Genomic DNA, 16,025 nt, shown 5'->3' on the forward strand with positions numbered 1-16,025 from the left:
TTATTTCCGTTAACATTTATTGTGTGCTTGCTGTATGCCAGGCACTGTGCTAGGCACCTCGCCCCTCTTATTTTGTTCTCTAAACGACCCCGTGAAAGCGTGGTCACCAGCACAGACAAGTGAACCAAGGTTTAAAGAAGTGAAGGGGTCACCTGAGGCCCCCGGCTTGTTTAGCTGCCGGACCAGGGTGTTGTCAGAGCCCGCTTGGGCTCTGTGTACCCCCTTCTCCTTGCGAATTGCTGAAATGTATTAGGTGAAGGGGAATTTTCTAAAATACATAGGCAAAAAGCTTTCCCATAACGCTTCCTACAAAATGCTTTGTCACCCACACAGGTGACAATATGCTTCTGCTCCCTCGGTTAGGAGAGCGGATGGCTCGCAGGGGTGGTGGGTGCGTGGACAACCCCCTCAGGTTCTAGGTGCGGCTCCCACACTTAAACTGCCTGCAAGTTACTCGCTCCCTCCTGTGCCTCAGTGTCCCACTTCCTGTAAACCTCTGGAGTAGATGGGGGGGGGTCCTGTGTGTAGAGGGCACACTGCAGCGCCTGGCAGGGAAGCCAGATCTCAGTGTGCTACTCGTCATCAGGCCCAATCACCCCACTGCTGTTCAAGAAAGGTCACCTCCGGCCAACGGTCACTAATCTCATATGTTTCAACCTATGGTTATCAACAGAACCCAAGCTCAATAAAACAGACACAGACCCAAGTGTAGAGCGCAACCAGAAATCCCCCGAGGTCTGTACAGGGAAGAAGATGGAGCCACACACAGCGAGACAAAATGAGACTGGACGTCACGGACGCGGCGCCACAGGGGGTGGCTGCCTGCTTCTCACCCGCTTCCAAACGCACGTGACCACAGTCCTGGTTTCGAAGTGGGAGGAAAGGAAGCAGCGAACGCAGCTCCCCACATCTGTGAAGAAACGCGTAGCTTAGAGAAGGAAATGGAATTCCAGAAGCCCAGGCTTCCAGCCCAACTCCCAGCCATTTATCAAAAGCATGGCTGGGCCAGACGCACTCCGATCGGGGGTCACTGAAAGCAGACGAGATGCTGGCCTCCCGTTCTGCACGTACCTTCGCCGTGGACGCGGTGCAGGGAGGCCACGGAACGCACACGACACCCGCACAGCCCAGCATCCCCCCGGTGTCTGGTATCCACCGGTCGTATTTCCCCTCCGCTGTTTACCCGATCACAGCATCAGAGGGAAAGGCAAGCTGGCTAAGAGAGTCTCACAGAGCTCATGCTAATGGAAAAGGACTAAATCAGTAAGACACCATTTTGCTTCCCTCTTTGTATGTCTATCGGTGCCCTGGATCCAGAATGAGCAGCTAGCTACCAAAGTTGGAAGGGCACGGACACATCCACTCACCAGGTTGGAAATCCTCCCGGGCAAGCGTTTTCTTGCCTCGCCAAAAGCAGCAAATGCAAGTCCTAAAGGGTATCTAGAATAAACCAAGAATAAAAGGATAACGTCTGAGAAAAGCACCAAAAAAACAGAACATAGCATAAGAAAGAAAGGAAAGAAGAAAGGAAGGAACAGAGTACAGGCCCCAGGATCCCTGAACATCTCTCAAAACTAAGAATGAAAACTGCTGATTCCCACTTGGGAAAAGCCATGCTTGACCCCATGCACAGAAAAACAAAGGGGACTCCTATGACACCTCCATGTTTCTCTGTAGGCCGACGATCACACAGCAGCTACTCTCGAGGGTGGGACCTGACTGTCCGGCCCCTCCCCTACAGACTTGAACTAGCCATCGAAGACTTACAACGCTCCAGGGGGGAAGGGGCTCTCCTCTCTAGGATGCCAGAAGTGAAGCAGTGTTGGAGTGAGGAGATCGGGCCGCATGGCCCCCGGGAAGCCACTGTGGGCAGTCGTGGCTCTGGTCCGGTGCTGCCGGCGGTCACATGCTCACAGGTGGTGCTGCGGGGTGGGCCAGACCACAGGCTGGAGTTACAAGGGCAGAAGCACCAGCAGCCTCCTCCGTGCCTGTTCTGCACTTCCTCCTAACTCGCACAACTCCGGTTTTGCCTGGGATGGCCCTGAGCCTTCCTTGAGGCCAGGGGCGGCCACTCAAGGTCACTGCGCTTAATGTGCTTCAGCACAGGTCACAGGGCTCAGGATAACCGACGCGTTCCAGTCCGCCTAGACTTTCTTGGGTGTAGCGACGAGAGTCCCGCATCCTGGGAGACCCCATGGTCCCGGGCAAACTGGAACTGTTGGCCATTCTCCAAGAAGGTCCTTTGAAAGGGGAAGAGGCCGCTGGCCAACACGTGTCCCTTTGCCTGTCCCCCTCCTGCTGCACGGGGTGTGGGTCAGGCCCTCTCTCCATGCACCATCCCGGCCTGTGGTGTCCCAGCCCTCCTCAAGGTTCCTCTCAAATGCTAACAGCTCAGGTCACTGGCAGCTGGAAGATTCCTTCCTCCTCAGACACAGCGTGTAGGTAGGATGACTGGATGAGTGTCCCAGGGCTGCTGAAACAAAGTACCCTGAACCGAGTGCCACAGAGAAGTGTTGTCTCACAGTCTGGAGGCTGGAAGTCTGAGACGGAGGTTCAGGAGCTAGGGGAGGACCCGTCTCCAAATTTCCCCTTTTCGTAAGAATCCTAGTCGTACCGGATCCGGGGCCGCCCTCCTCCTGAGTGGTTCCGTTCTAACGAATTACACCAGTCATGACCCTGCTTCCAAGCAAGGCCACACTCAGAGGCGCTTAAGGCAGGGTTTCGACATATGACAATCGTGGGGACATAGCTCGACCCAGAACAATGACCGTAGCGTCGATCATCCGAAACTGGGGCACTCTGCAGAGAAAGATGGGACACGGGCTGAAACTGTTCCAGGATCACGGTGTGAGTGGGCTGGAGAGCCCAGGACCCGTGAGGCACCCTCCGTGAGGGTGACCGAGGGTCTACATCATGCACACATGTCTAACTTCAGCACTGGCTTGGTTAGAAGGCTTTAACTGTGAAGAACAGAAAACCTGACCCCATGTGGCTCTGAAACAAAGGGGACTTACGGCCTCACATGTAAGGACTTAGGAGAAAGGCTGGGCCTTGGGCGTGTGGATTTGCTGACTCTGTGGCACCACCGGGCACTCAGTTTCTCTCCGCCATGTGGCTCTTACAGCCTTGATGTACTGACTCTGGGGCTTCTGAGGTGGCTCCAGGGGCCTTAGGCCCCCTGTCCTCCCAAACCAGGATCTGGAGACCAGGTGTGCTTCATGCATCCCTTTTTAGGAACAGAGACACTTTTCTCCCTCTCCAGCCCACCTCCCGTCATGTCTTTTTGGCCAAAATTACCCTCTGTACCTGTGCCCAAACTACGTCCGGCAAGGGCTGCGGGACCCACCACCATGCTTTTCTTAGCTCAGTCGTGATGGCTCTCTTGCAAGCCGGGCCCCACTGCTCCTGCAGTGGATGGGGGGTGGGTATCCGGACAAAAGTGGAGTTCTCTGGGCAGGAAAAGGAGCGGTAGGGAAGGGGCGGCTAGGGAGGCAGCCAGAATGCACCTGCCACGAAGGGCAGAGGACACATGCTGAGAACCAGCAGCCCCGTCGGGGGCAGCTTAAGAGGAGAGATTTCACGCCTGGGTGTGGAAGTGAAAACTAGGGCCCTGGAACCTGCAAGCGGCTACTCTGGCGGGACGTTAACGAAATGCAACGTTTTGGGAAGCTGGCAGCGGCCCTCACGCCTCATAAGGTGGAAGGTGTGATAACTGAGGAGATGAGATGGTCTTGTTGACTGCCCTGGACAGAAGACCCTTTTGCAGCACATCGCGCTGCAATGCAGCCTCGCTAACGAGCACAGACGAGAAGCCGGCAATCAGTAAAAATGATTGTTACCAAGCAACAAGCCAGCACGGCGGGAATGGAATAAAGGGGGTCTGAACGGGCCACAGAAATCAATCATAGAGAAAGGGGGCATAGAGGGGGCTGGGTGGGTAGGAATACCGGAGAGCCTTTCCCGTGTCTGTTCTATTTCATGGTAAGAAAGGACACTTCTCCTGCTTAGAAATGCAACGCAGGTTCGTTGGAGAAAATCACGAAGTATTTACAAAAAAAGAAATGAGTCGCATGCCTCATCTCAGCACTGACCACTTTCCAACAGGTGAGTGCTTTTCCCCGAGCGCGCACGGGCACGTGCCGCCCCCCCCAGCCCTGTGCGCACCCCCGCATGTTCTGTCTCTTGGCTTACCTGTTTCGAGTCACTTCCCTGTACGTGGTATTTCCCCCATGTTATTAAAAGTTCTTAGTTGACGTCATTTTAACCGCAGAGCGCACGCATCGATCAGTGACTTTTGGCAGAACAGCACAGCATAAGTCTGTGCTCGGGAAGGACTATCACCGGGTGGGGGGGAATCGGGGAGCGGAGAACCTAAGCGTTCACATTACTCACTGTCGTCACGGGCTGCCTGGTGCAGGTAGGTCAGAGGCTGGGCTGCCTGCTGGTCTCTTCTTCAGCTGGGGGGCGGGGCAGGGGGGAGGTGGGGAGAAAGCCTGTATCAAGGAGGAAGGGGTGGGAGGAACGTGTCTGATTTGTGTGTATGGTGGGGGGCAAGGGGGGATCCCGGAGCCTTGATTTGTGCTACAAACCATAAAGCGGAACATCAAACTCTCTAATTATTAGTGGCATTTTTCAAAAAGATGAGCCATCAAGTGCCCGAGCCCTTCCTAGAATAACAGTGAGCTACCCCCCTGCTGCACCTTAAATTTCCTCCCTTAACTGGTCTGATGGATCCTTAAGCAGCACTGGAGAGCCATTACCATAATCATCTCTCCTATTATGAGTGTCATTTTTCTAATTAAAAAAAAAAAAAACACAAAAAACAACAACCTCACAACAGCGAGGCTGCAGAAGAACTTTCCAACTCCCCTAGTAAGACTCCCCCTGATTTGCCCATGAGGCTGGTCTATCCACACCCCGAACACGGATACGGTCCACTCATTTAATTCTGGTAAGCTTTAAGGAGTAAGGAGGCCTGGGCGATCACAAATCAAGCCACGTGATCTGTTTCTCGGGTTTATTATTTTTGTGAGGCGAGCGTCTGCCCTCCTGAGCTGAAGCGTCCCCACTGATCACCCAGCGTGACAATGCTAGCCCCCCACCACGCCCCCGCTGCATCGTTCCTGTCCTCTGTACCAAACCTGGTTTAGACTCACAAGACGACCGCTGTATCCGAGTCGGGCCAAATTCTACACTTCGAAGTGTGTTCCCTGTATTGCCGGGTGAAGGATGATGCCTTTCCTGTGAATTTGTTGTCTCTTTATCGAACTGATTTTCCAAGCTAATACAATACACTGGTTTTAAAAGGATGGTCTTCCGTCCTCACGCGAACGGATGGCACGTCAGTATTCTTCGAGCCAATTTTTTTTCCCCTTTTAAAATAATGTTTATGAAAAAGAACGTGCTTCCGTTCAGAGGCGTAAAAATCTTGGGACTGTTGGTCCTCATGCCTGATAGGGGCCACAGCATCTGAACGAAAAAGCCATTTCTCTCTGCGACAGGAGAATCCGAACGCTGGCCCACAGATACCAGGCCTGCTCCCTGGGAAATGAAGACTTGTCTCGGTCAGTGACGGCTTGCTGTTTGGCCTTGGGGTGTCTGTTTAAGAAAAGAAGCCAAACTTCATATTTATAGAATAATGAATAATGCCTTATTAGTTACTGGTTAATGGCAGAATGGCAACATCAGAATGAAAGACAAGCTTGGGAGTTGAGGGTCAAGGTTATGTGAAGGGAGGGAGAGAGATGGAATTTTTTTTCCTCCTCCCACCTTCCTAGTATGTGTCTACTTAAAAAAAAAATAATTTAATTGGTTGTTTTTTGATTTTTAAAAGAAAGAGGGGGCTGCATGCATGGAGACTGCTCGCTCAGGGGCCCTGCCTCCTGTGTGGAGCCTTCTGGAGCATGTGGGGGACCTGGTCACATTCCAAATACCCCTCCAGCTGCCAGGAAGCAAGGGTTGTTTGTGTGAGTCTGGGAGCCCCAGCATCTTGTTGGTGTCGTACTGGAGAGGGGGGGGGGGGGGGGGTCTTTCTGCTCAGGTCTCTGCAGAGCTCTTCCTGCTTAGCAAAGAGGTTTTGTTTGACTCTTTTTGGCCTCGGAGGGACCAAAGGGAGTGATTAACAGGGAACCACCTCGAGATTTCAATAGAGCAGCAGCGTGAGCTCCCAGGGCGGGCAGGGCCTTTGTTTGGCAGAAAACAGGCAATAAAGCCGAGATAGGGCTGCCAGCTGGGAGTCCGGTCCGGTCCTCGGCCGTTTGGTTTCACCCCTGTCGGGCCAACCTCAGACCCATGCTGGTCTGTAAAAATTCATCTGCCTGCATCCTGGGCAGTGCGATTCGCAGGAGCTTTCTCCTCCGGGGTGGGCCCTGGAGTCTGGCCGGCAAAGTGGGGAGGCCTGGCCTCACAAAGCGCTCGGCGGCCAGGGGCCCAGAGACTCTGTTCTCTTTTGTGAGATCCCGCAGGCAAGAGAAGAGCAAAGGCATGGGGGGAGGGGGGCTGGGCACTGGTGACGTGTGGTCCTGGGGAAGGGGTTGCGAGACGGCCCCTCCGTGGAGGCGCCAAGTTGGCTGGGCCTCCAGGCCTCAGTGCCGGGAGTAGAAGACAGGCTCCTATGACCACAGCAGAGTCTAGGGAGTGCTTAGGAAGTAGAAGGGAGGGGGCAAGGCAGAGGGGAATTGAAGCAGGAGGCAAAACAACGGCCAGGGGCCCAGGCCCGGCAACCGTGGCCCCAGCAGGTCCCACACCAGCTTGACATTGCTTGGGTGCCTGAGTCTGAGCGCGGGCATCAGCCGGTTGTTCTAGACACAGCTGAGTGAGGGGCAATGGGGACGTTTCCCTTCCTCAGAGCACAGACCCCGTCTCTCCATTGAAGAGCTGCTGGGTGCCAGGCAGGGTGGACGGCAGCCTCCGGAGCAGATTCCAAAGCCAGGCGCTCAGCATTGGCGGCTCTGACTCGGTGGGAGGCCCGGCGCTAACATGGCCACCGGCGATTTCGCCCAAGTGTGGAAGTGCTTCGCGACAAGACTTCAGAGGTAGGGGCGCCTGAGTGGCTCAGTGGGTGAAGCGTCTGCCTTCGGCTCAGGTCATGATCTCAGGGTCCTGGGATCGAGCCCCCCCCCCCCCCCCCTGGGCTCTCTGCTCAGCAGGGGAGTCTGCTTCTCCCTCTCTCTCTGCTCCTCCCCCTTGCTCCTTCTCTCTCTCTCTCAAGTAAATATATAAAATCTTAAAAAAAAAAAAAAAGACTTCAGAGGCAATGGCACATACTGCTTGAAGTGGAGAGTGTGTTAGTCTGCTCAGCCTGTGGCAACAAACCGCTTGGGTCCACTTACAAACAACAGACGCTGACTTCTCCCAGTCTGGAGGCCGGGAGTCCAAGCTCAAGGTGCCAGTAGACGGCAGCCAGGCTACAGAAAGCCTCCCAGGGCTTTAGCCACGATGACCTGGTGGCCAGCGTGCCATGCCCAACACACCCAACTCCAGGGGGAGCTGTGGACACAGAATCCAACATCCGCCGTCCGCTGTCCCTCATGTCCCCCCACCCTGTCCTCCCCAGGGTACAGTTTCACGTGATGACCTAACAAGGACGCAAACTCGGCTGTCAGGAGCCAGAAAACTCAACTCGAGATGGTCTCAACAATGCCAAACTGTGTCAGTCCACACGAAGGGGCTCTGGATGTAGGTAGAATTTGGGGCTGGCTGGACCTCACGGCCCCAGCTCCCTCAGTCGACGGTGAGGCCAGCTCTGCTCTCTTTCTGTGGCAGCCTGGAAGGCTATGGCCACAGAGCTCGCCCCCTCCCATGGCCTCTCTTCTCACAGCAGCATCTCAGAAGGAAAGAATACTTTTCTGGAAACTCCTATCAAACGGAGGCCTGACCTCTCCCTGATGGCCGTGAGAATGGCAGACAGTAACCGACTTAGATTCCTGAATCACTCACCATGCGCAGCACAGACCCAGCTGGGCGCAGAGCTGGGGGAGCCCCCCCCCACCGGCTCCACAACACGAGGGCTACAAGGGACAAAGGCCACACCACGCGGTCCCCTGACAGCATCTGTCCCACCGAGTCCTGTCCAGTGGTGCCCTGAGCAGTTACTCTGGTCATCTCCACGTTAAAGGTGAGCACATAGAGGCGTGCTGAGACACACAGGCAGGGAGCTCTGGCACCGAGGTGTAAACGGGGCTTGATCCCGACCTCACACCCACCTCACAGTGTGGACAGGCCATGCAGTCAGGACAGAGAGTCATCAGGAGAAAGAAAAAACTTCAAATGGAAACCCTCTGTGAGTTTCCTCACAGTCACACTGTCTAAGAGCATTCTGGCCAGCACATGGGTACAGTTCTTTCCTGCTCTCTGTATTGTGTACTGTGTACGTTTCCTCTCCCCAACCTTTTATTTTTTTATTTTATTTTATTTTTTTAAAGATTTTATTTATTTATTTGACAGAGAGAGATCACAAGCAGACGGAGAGGCAGGCAGAGAGAGAGAGAGAGGAGGAAGCAGGCTTCCCGCTGAGCAGAGAGCCCGATGCGGGACTCGATCCCAGGACCCTGAGATCATGACCTGAGCCGAAGGCAGCGGCTCAACCCACTGAGCCACCCAGGCGCCCCATCTCCCCAACCTTCTAAAATTGAGGAATGTAATGCATGTACACACACACACACACACACACACACACAGGTGCATACATCTTGCAAATAAAGACGTGTTCACTTTCTGCTTCAGTATAACAGACGACCACAAATTTAGGAACTTAAAAAATGCACTTACCTCCACTTCCGTGGGGCAGAAGCTGGGGCTTGGCTGTAGCTGGGTCCAGCTCAGGGTCTCCCAGGGCCTATGATTCAGGGACAGGCTGACCTTTGCTCTTGTCTGGAGATGTGACTCTTTCAAGCTCATTCAGGTCACTGGGAGATGCGTATCCTCGTGACTGCATGACCGAGGGCCCCAGCTTCTTCCTGGTGCCGGCAGGCCACCCTCAGGTTCTGGAGGCTGCCCACAGTCCCCGGCCACGTGATCCTCTCCGGGGCCTTCTCACTTGGCTGTTTGCTCCTGCAAGGCCTGCTAGAAAGTCTGTCTCCAGTCATCCTGGGAAAACAAGCATGATGGCGTGACATCCATCATCCTTCACAAATGACATGACATCGTCAAAGGAGGGACATCCTGCCCCTTTCACCAAATTCTGTTGGTCAGAAGCACATGACGGGTCCAGCCCACACTTGCACAGAGGGGATGATACAGGGAGTTGACTCACTGGGGGTCCCCTTGGGGTGTGCCTAAGTGGAACCGAGGTGAAGAAACGGAACATTGACCACCAACCTGGAAGCCTAACTTACCCACTCCTGTCTCCACTTAGGGGTAAGACCATTGCCGAGCCGGAACTGGCTCACGAGAACCAAATGTTAAATCTTCAGGCATTCTGTGGGCTTGCTGTTGAACAAGTACTATCAAAAGTTAAATTATGTAAGTTTACAGTGAAATCGGTGCTATTGACAACAAGGTTTCAAAATCCATTACTTCCCAATTATTCTACCATGACCTATGCTCTCCAGATTATCTACATCTATCGGATCCATATGCTGGAAGTAGCATTCTCAACCCTGCCCTCAGACACTCCATGTCGGTCGCTTGAAATCGGCCATCGGAGGAATATTTATATTCCCGGGATCTAGAAATTTTATAGTTCAGAGCTTGGAGGTTGAGAAGGGTGGTAGACAAAACAAAGACTATGTGGCAGATTACATGTGTCTGGCAGAGTCTAAAATATTTGCCATCTGACCCAACCACTAGTCTAGACTTCCAAGTAATAAAGAAAATTAACAATGTATTTAAACTTAACTTTGTGTCAAGTCTGCAGCCCTTATCTAGTAAACAGCACAAAACGTTGAGGAAAAACTGTATTTGGAAGCCACCATCGAATTTGGCAAAGCAGTTGCTCACAGCACTGATGAAATTCCGACATCTCTTTGGCTTCCTTTCTGTCTTACTTATTAACGAAACATCAGCCGTGTTCATACCCCGGATTGCATTGACTGAAAAGTTTTTTTGGAAAATAGTAGGTTGAGAGGCAACTCAATCTGCCATATCTGGGGAGAATTTCAACTAGGGGTTGGCCAGGGTACAAGAGTCCAGCGAAAGCAAGCAAAAGCGTTCTCCGAGCATCAATGGGCTCTAAGAGATTTAGAAGCTGAGACTGCTGTTTATCGTGTAGAGGGGCTCTGCCCTTGCTTGGTATCAGCGACATAGGCACGCCTACAGTTCCATGGCCTGAACTTCAGTGTGAGCACTTTCTGGCTTCCCCGGGTAACTCGGCCAGGTTTAGAGTCGCCTCTTTCCCACGTGTGACCCAGGTCCCTCAGAGCCCAGCGCAGCGCCTGGCACACAGGCATTTTAAATGTTGTCGAAGCATGCAAACTTGAGCGGAATACTGACTTTGACAGAGCAACCGGCAGTGGCAAAGCAATTGTGAGCCTTTCCGAGAAAATGACAAAAAAGAAGAAGAAAAAAAAAAAAGTCGGGGGGTGGGGTGGGGAGTCGGCTTTCTCAAGCCAGCAGCCTCCTGCTATCTTTCTGGCATCAATGAGGTATAAAATCAAAGGCGGGCAGAACAGCCCTACTAGTGGGCCGCACAGCCCCGTGCTCAGCGTGCGCCCCGCAGCTGACGGGAGAAGCTGGACACGTCACTGCTCCACTCTCTCGGCCACCCGCCAGCGCCGCCCGGCTCGCATTCACCTCGCACGGGGCACCAGGGAGCGCCCCCGCGGCCGCCGCACAGCAACCGGGACTCGGGCTGCTGGCGCGAGCCCAGAGCACCGCCTCCGGGTCCACGTGGACGCCGGAGGCCCCGCCCCGCCTGCCGCGGGATCCCAGGGCCTGCCCGGCGCCAGCGCCGCGGGCGCGACCTTGGGCGGGTCGCACCGCCCCCGCCCGGGACCCCGGGATGGGCGGACGCGCAGCTGTCGCGAGGACGTAACTGACCCACGCCCCGCTCGCACGCAGACCGGAAGGCGCGTCGTGACGCGTTGTGCGCAGGCGCGACGTGCAGTGCAGGGCACGGGGCCGCCACCTGAGGGCGCCGCTGGCCGCCGGCGCCGCGGGGGGAAGGGAGGCGCAGCTCTGGGACCTGACCACGTGCGCACCACGTGGCGCACCCGGCAGCCCGGGACCCTGGTAGGGCGACACGACCCGCCACCCCGCGCAACCAGCAAGCCAGAGAAGGCGAAAGAATCGGTCTCCCCGCTGGCACCCCTGCTGACCTCTGGCCTTCGACCCCACCACCTTTAGGGTTACCCCTGGCCGGTGGCCGCGCGGTGTGTTTATAAACAGAGCTCCCGGCGGGGCCTAAACCCCGGATCGCGGATTACCTCCCGGGGAGCGGAGCCTCATGCGCATGCGCCTTGTGCCCTCTGCGTGGCTCTTTCTGCGCAAGCGCACTGGTGAGGGGGCACGCCTCCGCACCGGGCTGGGACGTGTGTCCGGGAGGGGGAGGGCGGCGGCCGGGAAGAGCTGGGGACAGCGGCTGAAGCCTTTCCAGGCCCTGCGGGGGTCCTTCCGTGGCTACACCCCGCAGCAGGCCGCCTGGGTGCCCTGAGCCCGCGTTTCGCCTGTAAAGGGGACCTCAGGTGGCTGGCCGGGCATGTGAGCTCTGGACTTGACCCGATGTCCTCCCTGGCCCACGTGGAGGCCCCAGAGAGCCTTTAAACACAGCAGCTGCCCCCCCCCCCCCCCCCCGCCTCCTATGAAATGCATGAACAAAATGTGGTGTTTAGACTAAGTGGAATGCTGCTTAGGTTTAAAGGGCATGGAAGGAACTTTTGTGTTAGGTGTATTTCATCACAATAAAAAAGGAGGGCAATTCTGACCCAAGGATAGGTGAACCTAGGGGACATTAGACTGACTGACAGAAGCCAGAGACGGAAGGACGACTAATGTAGGAGTCCACTAAGAGGAGAGATCTAGAAAAATAGAAGTGCCCAGGGGATGAAAATTCTTTTGATGGGGACAGAGTCAACGGATGGTGGTAGCAGCTGCTTCACACCCCTGAACCCTGAACAGAAGAATGGCTAAAATGGCAAATCGTATGTGGTGTATGTTTTACCACATCCTCCCCACTCAGCATGACACCGAGTTCTGCCCAAGGATATCCTTTCTAGGTTCTGAAAGGCTCCACCTCTCCAGTCCCTGCTCACATCATCCTGAACCCCTCCAGCCCCAGCTAGCCGCCTTTCTAACCTAGAACACACCATCGTCACTGCTCCTCGGTGTTCTGATAGACATGCTTTTCCCTCTCTACACAGCTGTTTCCTTCTTGCGGACTCATTCAACAGACACAGACCTGTGCTTATTTTCTGCTAGACGTGCAAGACCGGGGATGCACAGGGGATCCAAACAGGAAAAGACTCTCCTCGACTTTTTATTCTGGCAGAGGGCATAGTCAATAAACACCAACAGCAAAATGTCAGCTGGCAGAAGTGCTGGGAAAACCATAAGGTGGCTGGGGACCGGGGTTTGAAGCTAGTTGGGGTGCTCTGAGTGCTGGCGGCTGGAACCGAGGCCTGAATCACAGGGAGATTTCCATGCAAGAGGCGGGGGAGAAGTGGAAAGGAGGATTTTTCTGGAGATAGAGGACAGCTAGTGCAATAGCCCTGAGGCCTGAACCGTTTTTGGAGTGTTTGAGGAGCAGGAAGAGACCAGGCGGTAGGAGCTTGTGAGGGAGGGAGGAGTTTAAGAGACGAAGGCAGAGACTTAGGGCTCCAGTTATTATAACTATGGGAAGTGCCCTCAAACTTGCTAGTGTAAAGCGATCGCTTTGTTGGCCCATGGTCTGGTAGGTCAGGAGTTCATTTAGGACTCAGATACGCAGTTCTCCATGGAGGTCTCACGCGGTTGCCGTCGGGTGTGGGTGGAAGTGCGGGCATCTGGAGGGGGCTGGCTGCCCCCATGGCTGGTTGGTGTGGCTGGGAGCTGGGAGCTCAGGGAGGGCTGCCTTGGGCGTGCCCACCTGTGGCTCCTTCAGCTCGGTGGCCTCAGGGTAGCTGGACTTCTCGTGTGCAGAGGCCCCCGAGTGAACCAGGCAGAAACCATATGGCCTTTTAGGATGTAACCCCAAAGTCACATAGCCTCACTTCTGTCGTACTTTGTTGGGTAGAGCAACCCGAAATCTGTCCAGATTCAAGGGCAGGGGACACGGATCCACTTCTTGGGGGGAGGAACATCCACGATTTTCGGAGCCATTTTTTTTAAAATCACTACAGGTGATCTTAGCTCTTTCTACAGGTGGAGAAAAGGATGTCTAAAGTGAAATGACGGGGCCAGGGTTGCAGAGCAGAGAGGGGCCTAGAGCTCGGCTCTCTCTCGCATCCATCCCAGGGCCTCTGCTCCGGCCACACAGATGGGGGCTTCAGGGTCTGAGTCTGCCGGACCTCGTTTGGCTGAGATGTCTCCTCAGAGAGCGGTTCCCTCCTAAAGCAGCACACAGCCTTCTGTTTCGTGACCCCGTCTCACTGCCTCCAGAGCCTTGGAGGGTGGTTTACTGGGCCTCGCCTGTTTCTGAGAGCCGCCCTGCTCCCGTGGGTGTGTCGGCAGCATCAGGCCGGCCTGACGCACCAGAAGCGCTCGGTAGATCCTGTGGAAGGAATCGCTAGATTCCACGCCGGGTCCGCACAAGCTTGCTATGGGTTAAAGAGGTGGTACGGGCCGGGCTTTGGTCAGCTGTCGGGTCCCACTGGTACCTGGCGAGAAAGTCTTATTAAAACGTGTGTTTGGGGCACTTGGATGGCTCAGTGGGTTAAAGCCTTCGGCTCAGGTCATGATCCCAGGGTCCTAGGATCGAGCCTCGCATTGGGCTCTCTGCTCAGCGGGGAGCCTGCTTCCCTTCCTCTCTCTCTGCCTGCCTCTCTGCTTACTTGTGACCTCTGTCAAATAAATAAATAAAATCTTAAACAAACAAACAAACATGAGTTTACATCACACCTCCTCTCTTAAACGTGTAGTCATGGGATCCCAGCCGTGGGCGTGGCTCTCCTGCAGTGGGAGCGATTAGGCTCTTCCTGCCTCGTCCCACCAAGCAACAGTGAGGTGAGACGTCTTCAGTGCAGGACCTATTTTTAAACACTTAGCTTTTCTCTCCCACCCAATTGTAATTTGTTCAGAATTTTAAAACCCTAGTGTTTGGCCCAGCTTCCTCCTGCTCCTTCCCAATCCTCCAAATCTGGAGAAAATCTGTATTAATATCTGTATCTATATTTATCTTTCAGTATCACTATTTCTTATATCTATCCCTGGAATATTGTCCTTTCTTCCTCCTTTTTTCCCCCCAGTTTTAGACATAAGTCTACTACACACACATCAGGACTATGGAACTGACCGACCCAGGTTCCTGTACTCGGCTTAATCGCTGCTGAGGACCTCACCATCGGGAAAAGATTTTGGTACCTGGGCACAGAGCGCAAATCCTAGCATCTCAAATCATCAGAGAACAGGGCTAAAGCAACGAGACGCGGAGTGAGGTTCTGGATCTCTCCTGGTCTGCCAACTGCTTACCGGTCTATGACCAGAAAGGACAGACACTGGAAATACACATGATGAAACTTCTTTAGGAATCTGACATTTTAATGACATCCGAGAGTGGCTCCCACAGATTTGTCATCTGTCTTACAAAACGCACTGGGAAGAGGCCCAGAGCCTGGTCCTTCACTGCACATAGCTTGGGAAGGGCTGGAAGAAGGGACTCACCTAAAACTTTTGGGCATGGCATGAGCCATACCTGGAAACCCAAGACAACCACTGGAAAATGACCATACGATAGATGGATATTAAAAAAAAAAAATCAGTGATATTCCTATATACAAAGTGGCAGCTCCTCAGAAAATACAGTGGGAGAAACTATCCCTTTTACCATGCAAAATAAATGACACCAGGAATACGCTAAAAAAAAAAATGTTCAAAATCTATATGAGTAACTTTCTCTCTCTGAGAACTAGAAGACACCAGAAATTTTCTGGACAAAATCGAGCTTACGAAGGTCCCTAGCTCTGTGCAGGAGGCCTAGAGGACCTCCAGGCGAGCCGCGGTGCGGTTCTCGGAGCTCGTGGCTTCTTGCAAAGACATATGAGTACATACATATCTCTCTCCTCGGACCTGCCTGTTCTAGATACTTCGTGTAAGCGGAATCATGCAGTGTTCTTTGTGTCTGGCCGGCTCCCTTGACTGAGCATCATGATTTTGGGGCTCGTTGTATTCTGGTGTGAGTGAGCACGTCATTCCTTTTTGTGGCCCGATAGGATTCCACTGTATGTCCACGTTTTGCTTACTTGTGGATTTGCTGATCAACACTTGGGCTGTGTCTTCCTTTTGGCCCTTAAGAATAATGCTGCTGTGAGGGGCACCTGGGTGGCTCCGTGGGTTAAAGCCTCTGCCTTCGGCTCAGGTCATGATCCCAGGGTCCTGGGATAGAGCCCTGCATCGGGCTCCCTGCTTAGCGAGGAGCCTACTTCCTCCTCTCTCTCTGCCTGCTTCTCTGCCTACTTGTGATCTCTCTCTGTCAAATAAATAAATAAATAAAATCTTTAAAACAACAAAAAAAAGAATCATGCCACTGTGAACCTGTACCTACAAGTCCTGAGGCTCTGTGTGCAATTCTTTCGAGTATACAGCTGGGACTGCCAGCAGCTGGGTCACATGGAAATTCCATTTCAACCTTCCGAGAAATTGCCATGCCGCTTTGCACAGTGGCCACACCTTTCTACATTCCCAGCAGACATGTGTGGAGGGTTCCAATTTCTGGACGCTCCTTGCCAGCACTTGCTAGTTTCCGTTTTAAAAATTATATCCGTTCCTTGTGGGTGCGAGATGGTATCTTGCTGTGTTTTGATTTGCATTTCCCTAATGATTAATGATGTTGAGTATCTTTTCATGTGCTGGTTGGACATTTATGTGTCTTCCCTGGAGAAAGGAAATGCTAATCAATATTAAGAAAATAAATTAGTCAAATTTAATGAGTTTTTTTCTCTGTGTGTGTTTTTAAA

The 16,025-nt window shown here is 53.6% G+C and overlaps 1 long non-coding RNA gene across 1 annotated transcript; it reads right to left on the reverse strand.

Moving 5' to 3' along the window:
* Positions 1-4,878: 4,878 nt before the first annotated feature.
* LOC111146105 lies at positions 4,879-10,410 on the reverse strand. The gene is made up of 3 exons (XR_002640520.1): positions 9,336-10,410; positions 8,770-9,087; positions 4,879-5,598 (listed from the first exon to the last, which is right to left on the reverse strand). It is a non-coding gene; the product is annotated as an uncharacterized LOC111146105 (long non-coding RNA).
* Between the last annotated feature and the right edge of the window lie 5,615 nt (positions 10,411-16,025).

The sequence above is a fragment of the Enhydra lutris genome, unplaced genomic scaffold (assembly GCF_002288905.1).
Source record: "Enhydra lutris kenyoni isolate GAN:26980312 unplaced genomic scaffold, ASM228890v2 scaffoldscaffold13, whole genome shotgun sequence".
Classification (NCBI taxonomy): domain Eukaryota; kingdom Metazoa; phylum Chordata; class Mammalia; order Carnivora; family Mustelidae; genus Enhydra; species Enhydra lutris.